General features: G+C 48.8%; 1 protein-coding gene across 1 annotated transcript in view; it reads left to right on the top strand.

The window, feature by feature from the left end:
* The first annotated feature begins 3308 nt into the window (after positions 1–3308).
* Positions 3309–9406, top strand: part of LATS2 (large tumor suppressor kinase 2) — a 77823-nt gene continuing 71725 nt past the window's right edge. The window contains 1 exon segment of the mRNA XM_045452560.1: positions 3309–3422. The gene's annotated coding sequence lies outside the window, so the exon portion shown is untranslated.

Genomic DNA, 9406 nt, shown 5'->3' with positions numbered 1-9406 from the left:
AGCCAGATCTACCAAGGTTTGAATCCCAGCTCTTAGGTCTTGGGTGAGTCACTGGGACTCTGTGTTTTAGGATCCTCTTCCAGAAAATGGGGTTCATAACATAGTTGTCTAGAGGATTAAATGAGATCATACACAAATTTAGGGCAACAGCTGGTATAGAGTAAGGACGCACACATACATCTATATACATGGGATGTTAATTATTTACACATTGAAACATTGCCACTGCGGTAGGCCTCGTGCTCAGCTGGACTTGTGTTCTCTCCTCCTCTTCTCAGCTCGATGAATTGTGTGGATGTACTTACTTAGTTGATTATTTAATTAAACATAATTTTTGTTAACTATTCTGTTTAGAAGTATTAAGAACTATCAGACAGAAACCACCTAAAAGGGTGAAATAGGTGACCGAGATTAAAGAGTACACTTATCACGTTGAGCACTGAGTGACGTATAGAATTGTGGAAACACTATATTGTATACCTGAAACTAATGTAACACTGTGTGTTAACTACACTGGAATTTAAAAACTTACAAAAAAATTTTTAAAAATGGGGAACTGGGGTGGCTCAGCTGGTTAGGTGTCCAACTTCGGCTCAGGGCATGATCTCATGGTTCACAGGTTCGAGCCCCGCGGCGGGCTCTGTGCTGACAGCTCAGAGCCTGGAGCCTGCTTCCGATTCTGTGTCTCCCTCTCTCTCTGTCCCTCCTTCACTCATGAGCAAGCACGAGCATGCGCGCACTCTCTCTCTAAAATAAAAACTTAAAAAATTTTTTGTTAATTAAAAAAAAAATTTAAAGAAAAATCAAGTACATAAAAAAATAATAAAATAAACGAAACAAAAATCACCCAGAATCACTAAATCCAGAAATTACAACTTTTAACATTGCTGCATATTTTTCTGGACTTAAAAAGAAAAAAAAAAAAATACGTATGTACGTATGTTTAAGTTTTTTTGTATTACATGTTATATAATAGATATTTTTGTATATAGCTTTTGAAAATAAATATATATACTTTATTATTTTACAAAATTGGATAGTGTACTCTATTATGTCACTACAAGGCTGTCAGCTCCAGCAGGGGATAAATCATGTGGTTTTGCTCTCCATGGTATCCCCAGTGCCTGCTTTTAGCCCATGACTCATAGCAGTACTCAAAAAATAAAAAAACAAAAAACCCAAAGGAATGAATGACTCCACATCAATAAACACATACCCAGAAAAACAATAAACATGACCATTAATCACAATATCCTCCTGCATAGGTGTGTCAGTTTCCCTAAGCAAGCTTCCATTTAGAAACTTAACTTGTTTCCACTTTGTTTCCCATATATATTTGAAAATTTTCAAAAGATTTTTTTCAAAGAAAGGCACAAAGGATAACACAGCACGCATGATTGAACCTACTTGCCCGGAATCAACAAATTTTAAGGTTTTGACAGTTTTGCATCGCTTTTTTAAATACAAGAAGTAACACACTAGAGGTAAAGTTGAAGTCCTCGTTCTTCCCTCCTCAGTCTGGTTTCCCTCCTTCCACGTAGGCAACAGCTGTCCTGAATTGGGTGCATCTTCTTGCAGTCTCCATGTCCATACTCATAAAAGTACGGGATTAGTATAGGTTCTGTGGTATTTATTTATGAATACGGTATCATAGTATATACATATAGTTCTGCAACTTACTTTTTTCCACTCTCCAATTGAATTCTCTCATTCATCCTTTGAAAAGTATACAGCTAGTTCATTCACTTAGCTCTACTGTCATGTGAGTATCTACCTTTTATTTTCCCACTATTCCCTATTGCTGGATATTTTACGTTCTTCTGGATTTTTCACTATTGCAAACAATGCTGTAACTAATTACAAAATTTTGTAAGGGTTTTTACGCATAATTTTAAGGTCCACTAAATTCCTTTTATTTACAATATTTGTTTGACCAAAAAAAAAAAATTTTTTTTTTAAATTATGTTGACATCTTTGAAGACAGCAAGGGCGGGACCTGAAAACACACGCAAAGAAGAATGTCAACCAGCCCAGCCCGCTGGGGGCCAGGGAGGAAAAAGTAAGGTCGCTGTGGGAGTGAAGAGGTACACAGGTGAGGGCAAGAGGGATGTAATTACGGATTATCCGCGGGGGACTTAACCGCGCAAGATGCCTGGATAGAGTGCGGGATAAGACTGAAAAATAAAATTGAATTCTACGTTGCACAAGAATGGTTTCATCACCAGAGCTCCAAGCGGAGAGAAAACAGGAGGGCTATGTGGGAAGATCCCCCGGAAGAGCTAAGGCAGAGGCAGGGCTGGAAGCCTAGGTGGCAGGGAGAGAGGCGAGAGAGGCGAGAGGACAGGATGACAGACCGGGGACTGGTAAGGTCGTGAAAAACGTCCGGACACGATGACCTTCGTTACCGGTTCTTTTCAAATTAAAATTTAAAAACTTCCCAAGAGTTTGTTAATGAAAAAGGAAACTGGATTTGCTTTCACAACGATACTAGTCCCTACCATCACCTGCCGCAGTCTGTGCGTGGCAGGAAGTACGAGCTCACATCTCCGCACAATCTCTGCACACGCCCTGTGCCGCATCCAGGGCTCGCAAATGGAAAGACAGGTGAGGGGCTGGATTGCAAAAGTCACTTGCTGGTCTACGAGACCATCCACACAGTCTTGAAGCACGCGCATCGTGAGACACTTCCCGCAGACCAAATAGCCACGGCAGCGGGGCTGGACTGAATTCAAACTGATTACATTTGGATACACATCCGGACGTCCTTCTTTAGTGCTTGATGCCACGGACAAACGGCCGTCTGTCCTCTTCTGCCCTCACTCTCAGCAGCTGGCGTCTCTTTGGTAACTCGGTGGCTCCTTCAGGCCTGTTAACTTACTTTCTCCACCAAGGCTGGTCTGAGATGCCTAACGGCGGCTTTAAGGACGGAGTTACCAACTTTCATAGCAGCGCAGTCGAAGGGGCAGTACTGGAGCCGGGGGCGGGTGACAGAGTGGCAGAAAGGTCCGCGAGCGCCGGCGGGGAGGCCGCGGGCAGGTGGCGGCGGGCTGGGGCGGCCGCGACCGGGAGGCAGGAAGCGGCGGCGGGGCGGAGCGGGGCGGGCCGGCCGCCGAGCAGCCAGGGCCGCAGGCGCCCCGCCCGGGCTGGTATGCGGCCGAGAGTGACGCGGGAGGCGGGGTCACGTGACGCCCGTGGAATGCCAACAATGTAGCGAATGTCCCACTTGGGTCTGCGCGCTGGAACCTCGGCGTGAGCGCCCCGGGAAGATGGAGCAGCCGCCGCCCGCGTCGCCGCCGCCCGGGGCTCCCCCGTCCCCGCGGGGCCAACAGCAGCTCCAGCCACCGGCGCCCGGTCCCCCGGCGCGCGAGGCCCCGGAGCCGCGGGCGAGGACGCCCCGGAGGGTGTAGACCGCGCCCCAGGAGGTGAAGGGGCAGGGGCGGGGGGCGTGCGGCCAGGGGCCGCGGCGGGGCGGCTGGAAGTTTCCGCGGGCCGGCGGGGCCCTGGGGCTCCCCGCGCCCGCCCTCGGGCCGCCGCGGGTCGCGGCTCCGGGAGAGGCGCCCGACTCGGCGGGGCGGCCGGGCCGAGGGGCGGGGAGCGGGGCGGCCGAGGAAGTTTGTCCCGAGCGAAGCCTTGCGCCCTGCCCCCCCCCCCCACTCCCTCGCCACGGCCCCCGCCCGGCCCGGGCCCGGAGCCGCCTCCGCTGGCGGCGCGTCGTCGCGGGCCGTCCGGCGTCCGCGGGGCCGGGCAAGTTGGGAGCGAGCGCCCGGCCGGCGGGGCTGCGCCGCTTTGTTGTGCGCCGGGCGGCGGCGGCGGCGGCGGCGGCGGCGGCCGGGCTCCCGGCGGGGCAGGGGCGGCCCCGGGGGGAGCTGGGCTTTTACCCCCAGGCCCGGCCGGGCGCGGCCGCGCGGCCCGACAGCGCCGGGATCCCGCGTCCACCGCGCCGCCGTCTACGGGGGCCGCGCCGTCGTCCCTGCACAGGCCTCGGCGTCGTGGCCTCGCGGGCCGTGCGCCCGTCCCCCCACCCTCCTCCCAGCGGGCCGCGCCGCCCGCACGGCCCCCGGCGACGCCCGGCCGGCGCGCGCCCCGACCTCTCCGAGTGTGCCTCCGGGTCCTCGCGGGTCGCAGCCCGAGCGTCAGGGGCGCCTTCTCGGCCGCGAGAGCGGCGGCCGTTGCATAACACGCCTTTCCTGCGCCCTAGTTTAGCCGACTTTCTGGAGCTCGTCTTTTCTGATGCAACCTCACGTGCAGTTGGCTCCCCTGCCGGACCCCGGAGGTGCGGATTCTGAGTTAAGGCGAGTTTTGCCAGTCGCTTCTGCGCAAGCCTGCCTTCGGAACTTCTGGAAGAGCATCTCCCTCGGGGTGAAGTCTGGCGCGCGGGGTTGGGCGGGAGTGTCAGCCTGGAGCAAACCTGTAGTTTGTTGATTCCGAGTCCCCAGTGCCCCAGGAGGAGGAGGAGGGGAAGGCCGGTCCCCGAAGGAGGTGAAACTCACCTGTCGGCGTTGGGGGGGCCCCGGTATTCGAGGGCTGCTGGCCACCTGATCTGAGCGCTTCGAATTAGAAGTTTTTTTTTCTTCTTGCAAGCGTAACGGTGAAAGTACCCTTTATTTGTAGCTTTGTGATGACAAAATGTTAAACAAGAACTTTTACATTTTCGCACTATGTAGGATATAAGTGAGTGTGCTCTCAATATAGTAGTAATCTAGACTTTAAAAAAATCGTTTAATAGTGCTGTTAAGCAGAGACTATGAGTTTGCAGATAAAAAGTCAGGGGCCAAAGAACGCTTTTCCCAAAGTATTCGGCAAATACGTTACATTTTTACAGGAATGTTTACCCACATTTTACTAAGAAACTTAAATATACTGAAATTTGACATGAAAGTCACAAAACGTGTGTTGTCTTTGTACAAGTGTTCGGTTTAAACTTAAAGTTTAGTAGATGAGGGGCCTTCCTTTAACAATGGCTTATTGTTAGGAAATTTGTATAAGTACATCTTGGTCCATATATTTAGTTGAATCTCGGGGTAAATCCCTCCACGATGGACCACCGATTTTGAGGGCTAAATCAAGAGACTAAGAGGCTTTGTATCTTTTAATTTTTTGTTTAGCGGCTGTTGTAGTAAGGTAGTAACAACAATCTTACAAAATAAGAATGCAGAGACTGTTTAAGAAAGTCTGTTTTAAATTATAATTAACAAGACACTACGTTATTCAGCGTCTCCTAAAATTTGGACTCATTATCCAGGTATATAGAACACTGTTTCATGAACACACCAGCATTCCTTTGAAATTAAAATTGCCGAACACTTAATAAATCTCCAAATGTCAAGCCGTTTAAGATAGTATCTGCAGAAGACATCACGCAAAATTATTAAGGTCAATTACTAGAATCGTGAAATTTCAGAACTGGAAAAGATTCTACTAGCCTCTGCATCTAGTTGGAAATGGTTTTGACCTGAGTGTATATTGGAACTCTACATGTTTCTTTCCTTAGCAAATCACAGGGTTGATGGGAGGGACTTTCCTTTGGTGGGAGGGGAGTGTTTCTACAATAATATGACTTGTTATTTTAAATGCTGTGTTGTAAATAGCCAGCCCTAGGCTTCTAGATCCCACTATTCTGGTGGGGGCGGGGGGGGGGGGGGAAGGTGTTGAAGCTGATAAATTCGCCACAAACACTGGGTAGGATTTGGAAAGCTTCGGCGGGGGGGGGGGGGGGGTGTTCTGCTTTGTATTGGAAAAACCAGACCAACATAGTTTTCGAAAAGCCGTTTTTATATTTTATTTCATGGTGATGATGTAAAACTTCTCAACAGTATTCCTTCCTGACCTCTAAAAAATGGCTTGAAGAAATACAGAAGATAACTCAGCGCATTTAATTTGTCTTGACTGTAAATCTGTTTAAGAAGGAGCAAGATATCCCGATCGGCAGAATGAAGGGGTCGGGCTTGATAATCCCTAAAGTGACTGACTTCCAGCTGAAAAAAGTCTCTGAATCTCCTTCCCTTTTAAAAAAGCCTATTGCTCAGTAATTCCTCTGGACAGATCTGGGCCCCTGTGGCACAAGTCCAGGGGTCACCGCTCCTATTGGATGTCGGGTGGATGATGCTCTAGGAAGCAGGCCATTATTACACATGGCGCCTTTGAACGTTTATTTATTTTTGGGACAGAGAGAGAGACAGAGCATGAACGGGGGAGGGGCAGAGAGAGAGGGAGACACAGAATCGGAAACAGGCTCCAGGCTCCGAGCCATCAGCCCAGAGCCCGACGCGGGGCTCGAACTCACGGACCGCGAGATCGTGACCTGGCTGAAGTCGGACGCTTAACCGACTGCGCCACCCAGGCGCCCCACACACGGCGCCTTTGAATGGCTCCTGGTATTTGACCGTAGCCCTGCTTGGACCACCAGTCTCATTAAGTGTTAGCTATTCTCTCAGGATTGTTTTTTTAAAGCGACTGTTATTCGATTTATCATTTCATTTGGAAGTATTATTCAAACGGGTTAATAGTGGAAATAGAGATAATGTTGGTGATACTAAAATTAGGACAGAAATTTGACATTGCTGAATGTTGGCCGGTCACCACATGAAAACAAAACCTTATGTTGCTTACCATCTAGACCATGGCCACCTAATGGTGACAAGCAGTTTTTTAAGCTAATTAAATACTTCTCTCTCATGTGCTAGCGTTTGACATTCAGAGGAATTTCTCTGGAGGACAAGTGAAACATCTCGTATTTTGTAGCAGTGGTGTAAGTTTATGGACAGCTAGTTATTGTTATATTTTGGCATAGTGTAGATTCTGTAGCCTCTAAGTTAGCAAGGATGGCAAAGATCTTACGGATGTAAGTTGGCTTTTGACTGGAGTGGGCCTTCGTTGGAGTATTGGCCTCCCTGCCTCCAGGCAGTTTTCCTGATTAGGAATGCTAAGGACCAGCGGGTTGCATTACTAATTAACCTCATCCTACCTCAGGAGTCTCACTCCTGTGTTTTCATTAAATGTACCCAGACGGTACCTGCCCCCTCCCCGACACTGTCTGCCTGTTCATCTTTCTCTTGTATGTTTGAGCCTTTTCACAGGAAGTTCCAGGCTCTAAGAATAGCTTCACACTTCCTTCATCAAATCATAGCCTTTAGCCTTTCCAGTTTTGCTGAAATGATCCTTTCTGTAACAGATTTTTCCCAAACAGGCACATGTACTCGGATTCTTTGCACAGTCACAGCGTTACCTCTGTCCATAGCAGGGGCTCTCAAATGGGATGGGTGTCCTGACTCCCTAGCTGGCGTATGTCTGAAATTTGGAGGGGGAGGAAGTAGGGCCTTCCCAAAGATTGAAAACCCTTGCTCGGGTATGGAGTTGAAGATAAGGAGACCCATCCTGTACAGCTGCTTGCTTGCTGTTAGGAATGCTGCAAATAACGGATAATAAATTTATCTACAACCTGGTCACTTGAGTAATCTTGAGTACAGACTTCTGTGGTTCCATTTTTTTTTTTTATGCCGTTGCTCATAATGCATACATACGTATCCTACAGATATCGGGTGCAGAACTATAGAGAATGTGATGGTTTGTTTTTCTTCTAGATAGTAAGCTTATCTAGATAGTAAGCTTGTTCCATCTGGGTGAGACCTCATAATATCCAGCAAAGTTTTTGGCACACCTATGGCACTTCTCAGCCCACTACAGCCTTGTGATGGCACTGTCTTGGGGGGGGGTTTTCCTGGATCCCCAGAGAAATGTAATCATTGATTTCCTCCAAGACCCTCGTTATGAGGGGTATGGCCCCCGTTGTGTGGTTTCCTGGCCTGGACACAATGGAGAGGCCCATCAGCGTGGTGGTTTGTGATTCTGATGTTCAGCATCTGGCCGGAGGCCTGGCCCGGCCGCCTGATGTAGTTTCAGCTTTGCTAGTTCATTATGGGAAGGATATGATTTCAATTATAAGTGGAATTTTAGTCCCAAGAAATACCATTTTAAAAAAAATGCCAATGTTTATCATTAGTGTGGGTCCTGAGAGACGTGGGTCTGATGGATTCTGTGGTTGGTGCTTGATAGGCGTTAAGCAACCAGTGTGGGTCTACGAAGCACTAAGAGAAATCAGAGTAAAAGTTCGTGAACCCCTTTAGCACTTTCCAGGATCGGGATTGGATTGGATGGCACCAAATTAATAGATGCTTCAGATAATCGCTCGTAACAGTTTTCTATGAGCCACCTGTACTGAAGTAGTTGTCTCCGCTCCAGGTTTGAAAATGAGGAGTTTTTGTTTTGTGGGTTGTGCTGTAGTTTTAAAATTCTGGAGTCTTACAGTTTCTTTTAAAGCATGTTCAAATCGATTGCTGATACCAAACAAATTTCTAAAACCAGACCTACCTTGCCTGGTACCCTCATTTCTTAAAACCCGTGTCCACGAGGCCGTAGGGTCGTCGTGTTTAGGAAGTTCTTGATGAAAGAACTTATTAAAATGATATGGCGGTGTGTCAGAGGAACTAATTCCCAGCCGCAGTCTTAGTTTGGTGAGTATTCCCACGAAAAATTCTTTCCTAAGTTCATAATTTGGCCATGAAATCGATTGTCTTCAAACTAAAACCTAAAATACAAGGTCTCAGGCTGCGAAAATACTTTCGTTCTTTATGAGACCGAAGGAAAGTTTCCTGCTTTCCAGATTGTTCAGGCAGGAACAGTTTACCCAGAGGTGCTATTTTACATATTGGCCTACGGAGACAGGACGGTGCCCGTGGTGGTCGCAGGGCCAGCGCTTGCTGTAAGTCGACGGTGGAAGATGGAAAGAACATGAGAACAGTGGGTGCTGCCCTCCTTCCCTGCCACGCGGAGGGGCTCTCCTGGGTGGTGGGTTTATGGGGTGTCACCGAGTCATTCTTTCCACTTCTCTGTAGTTTGAAAATTTTCATAATAAGCCGTTGAGGGGCAAACAAGAAGAAAAGAAACCAAGACCTCTGATCAGATTCTGTTTAAGGGTTCATCCACTTGGTATTTTTCGGCTCAGGAATAAATTCGGACGGCAACACAGAAATGCTGGTCTCACCTGTGCTGGTTGGCTTTATAACTGGGATGTTTGTGGGCAACTCGAGTGCCTAAAGCTGCCAAGTGTCTTAGGAGCGTGGCTCTGCAGAAGCTGTTCCCTGTCATGTGTTTCAGCGTCCTGGTGGCAGGGGTGACAGTGGGGGTGACGGTGGGGGTGACGGTCAGCATCCTGGCGGTGGCAGTGGCGGTGGGGGGGGGGGGTGGTGCCCTTGCATGGGTGTGTGTGCCATCGGCAGATTCGACTTCACTCCGGGAGGGGACTTTGCCCCCCTGTCAGCGCCCCATCCTGAGGTCCAGTCTCTGCATGTGTAGCTGTGTTTAGAAAGGGAACCATTCTCCAAACGCTAGTTAGCTAAACGTGAATAGT

This window comes from Leopardus geoffroyi, chromosome A1 (genome assembly GCF_018350155.1).
Source record: "Leopardus geoffroyi isolate Oge1 chromosome A1, O.geoffroyi_Oge1_pat1.0, whole genome shotgun sequence".
Classification (NCBI taxonomy): Eukaryota; Metazoa; Chordata; class Mammalia; order Carnivora; family Felidae; genus Leopardus; species Leopardus geoffroyi.
Note: the sequence above shows the minus strand (reverse complement) of the source record. Positions and strands in the feature narration are given on the sequence as shown.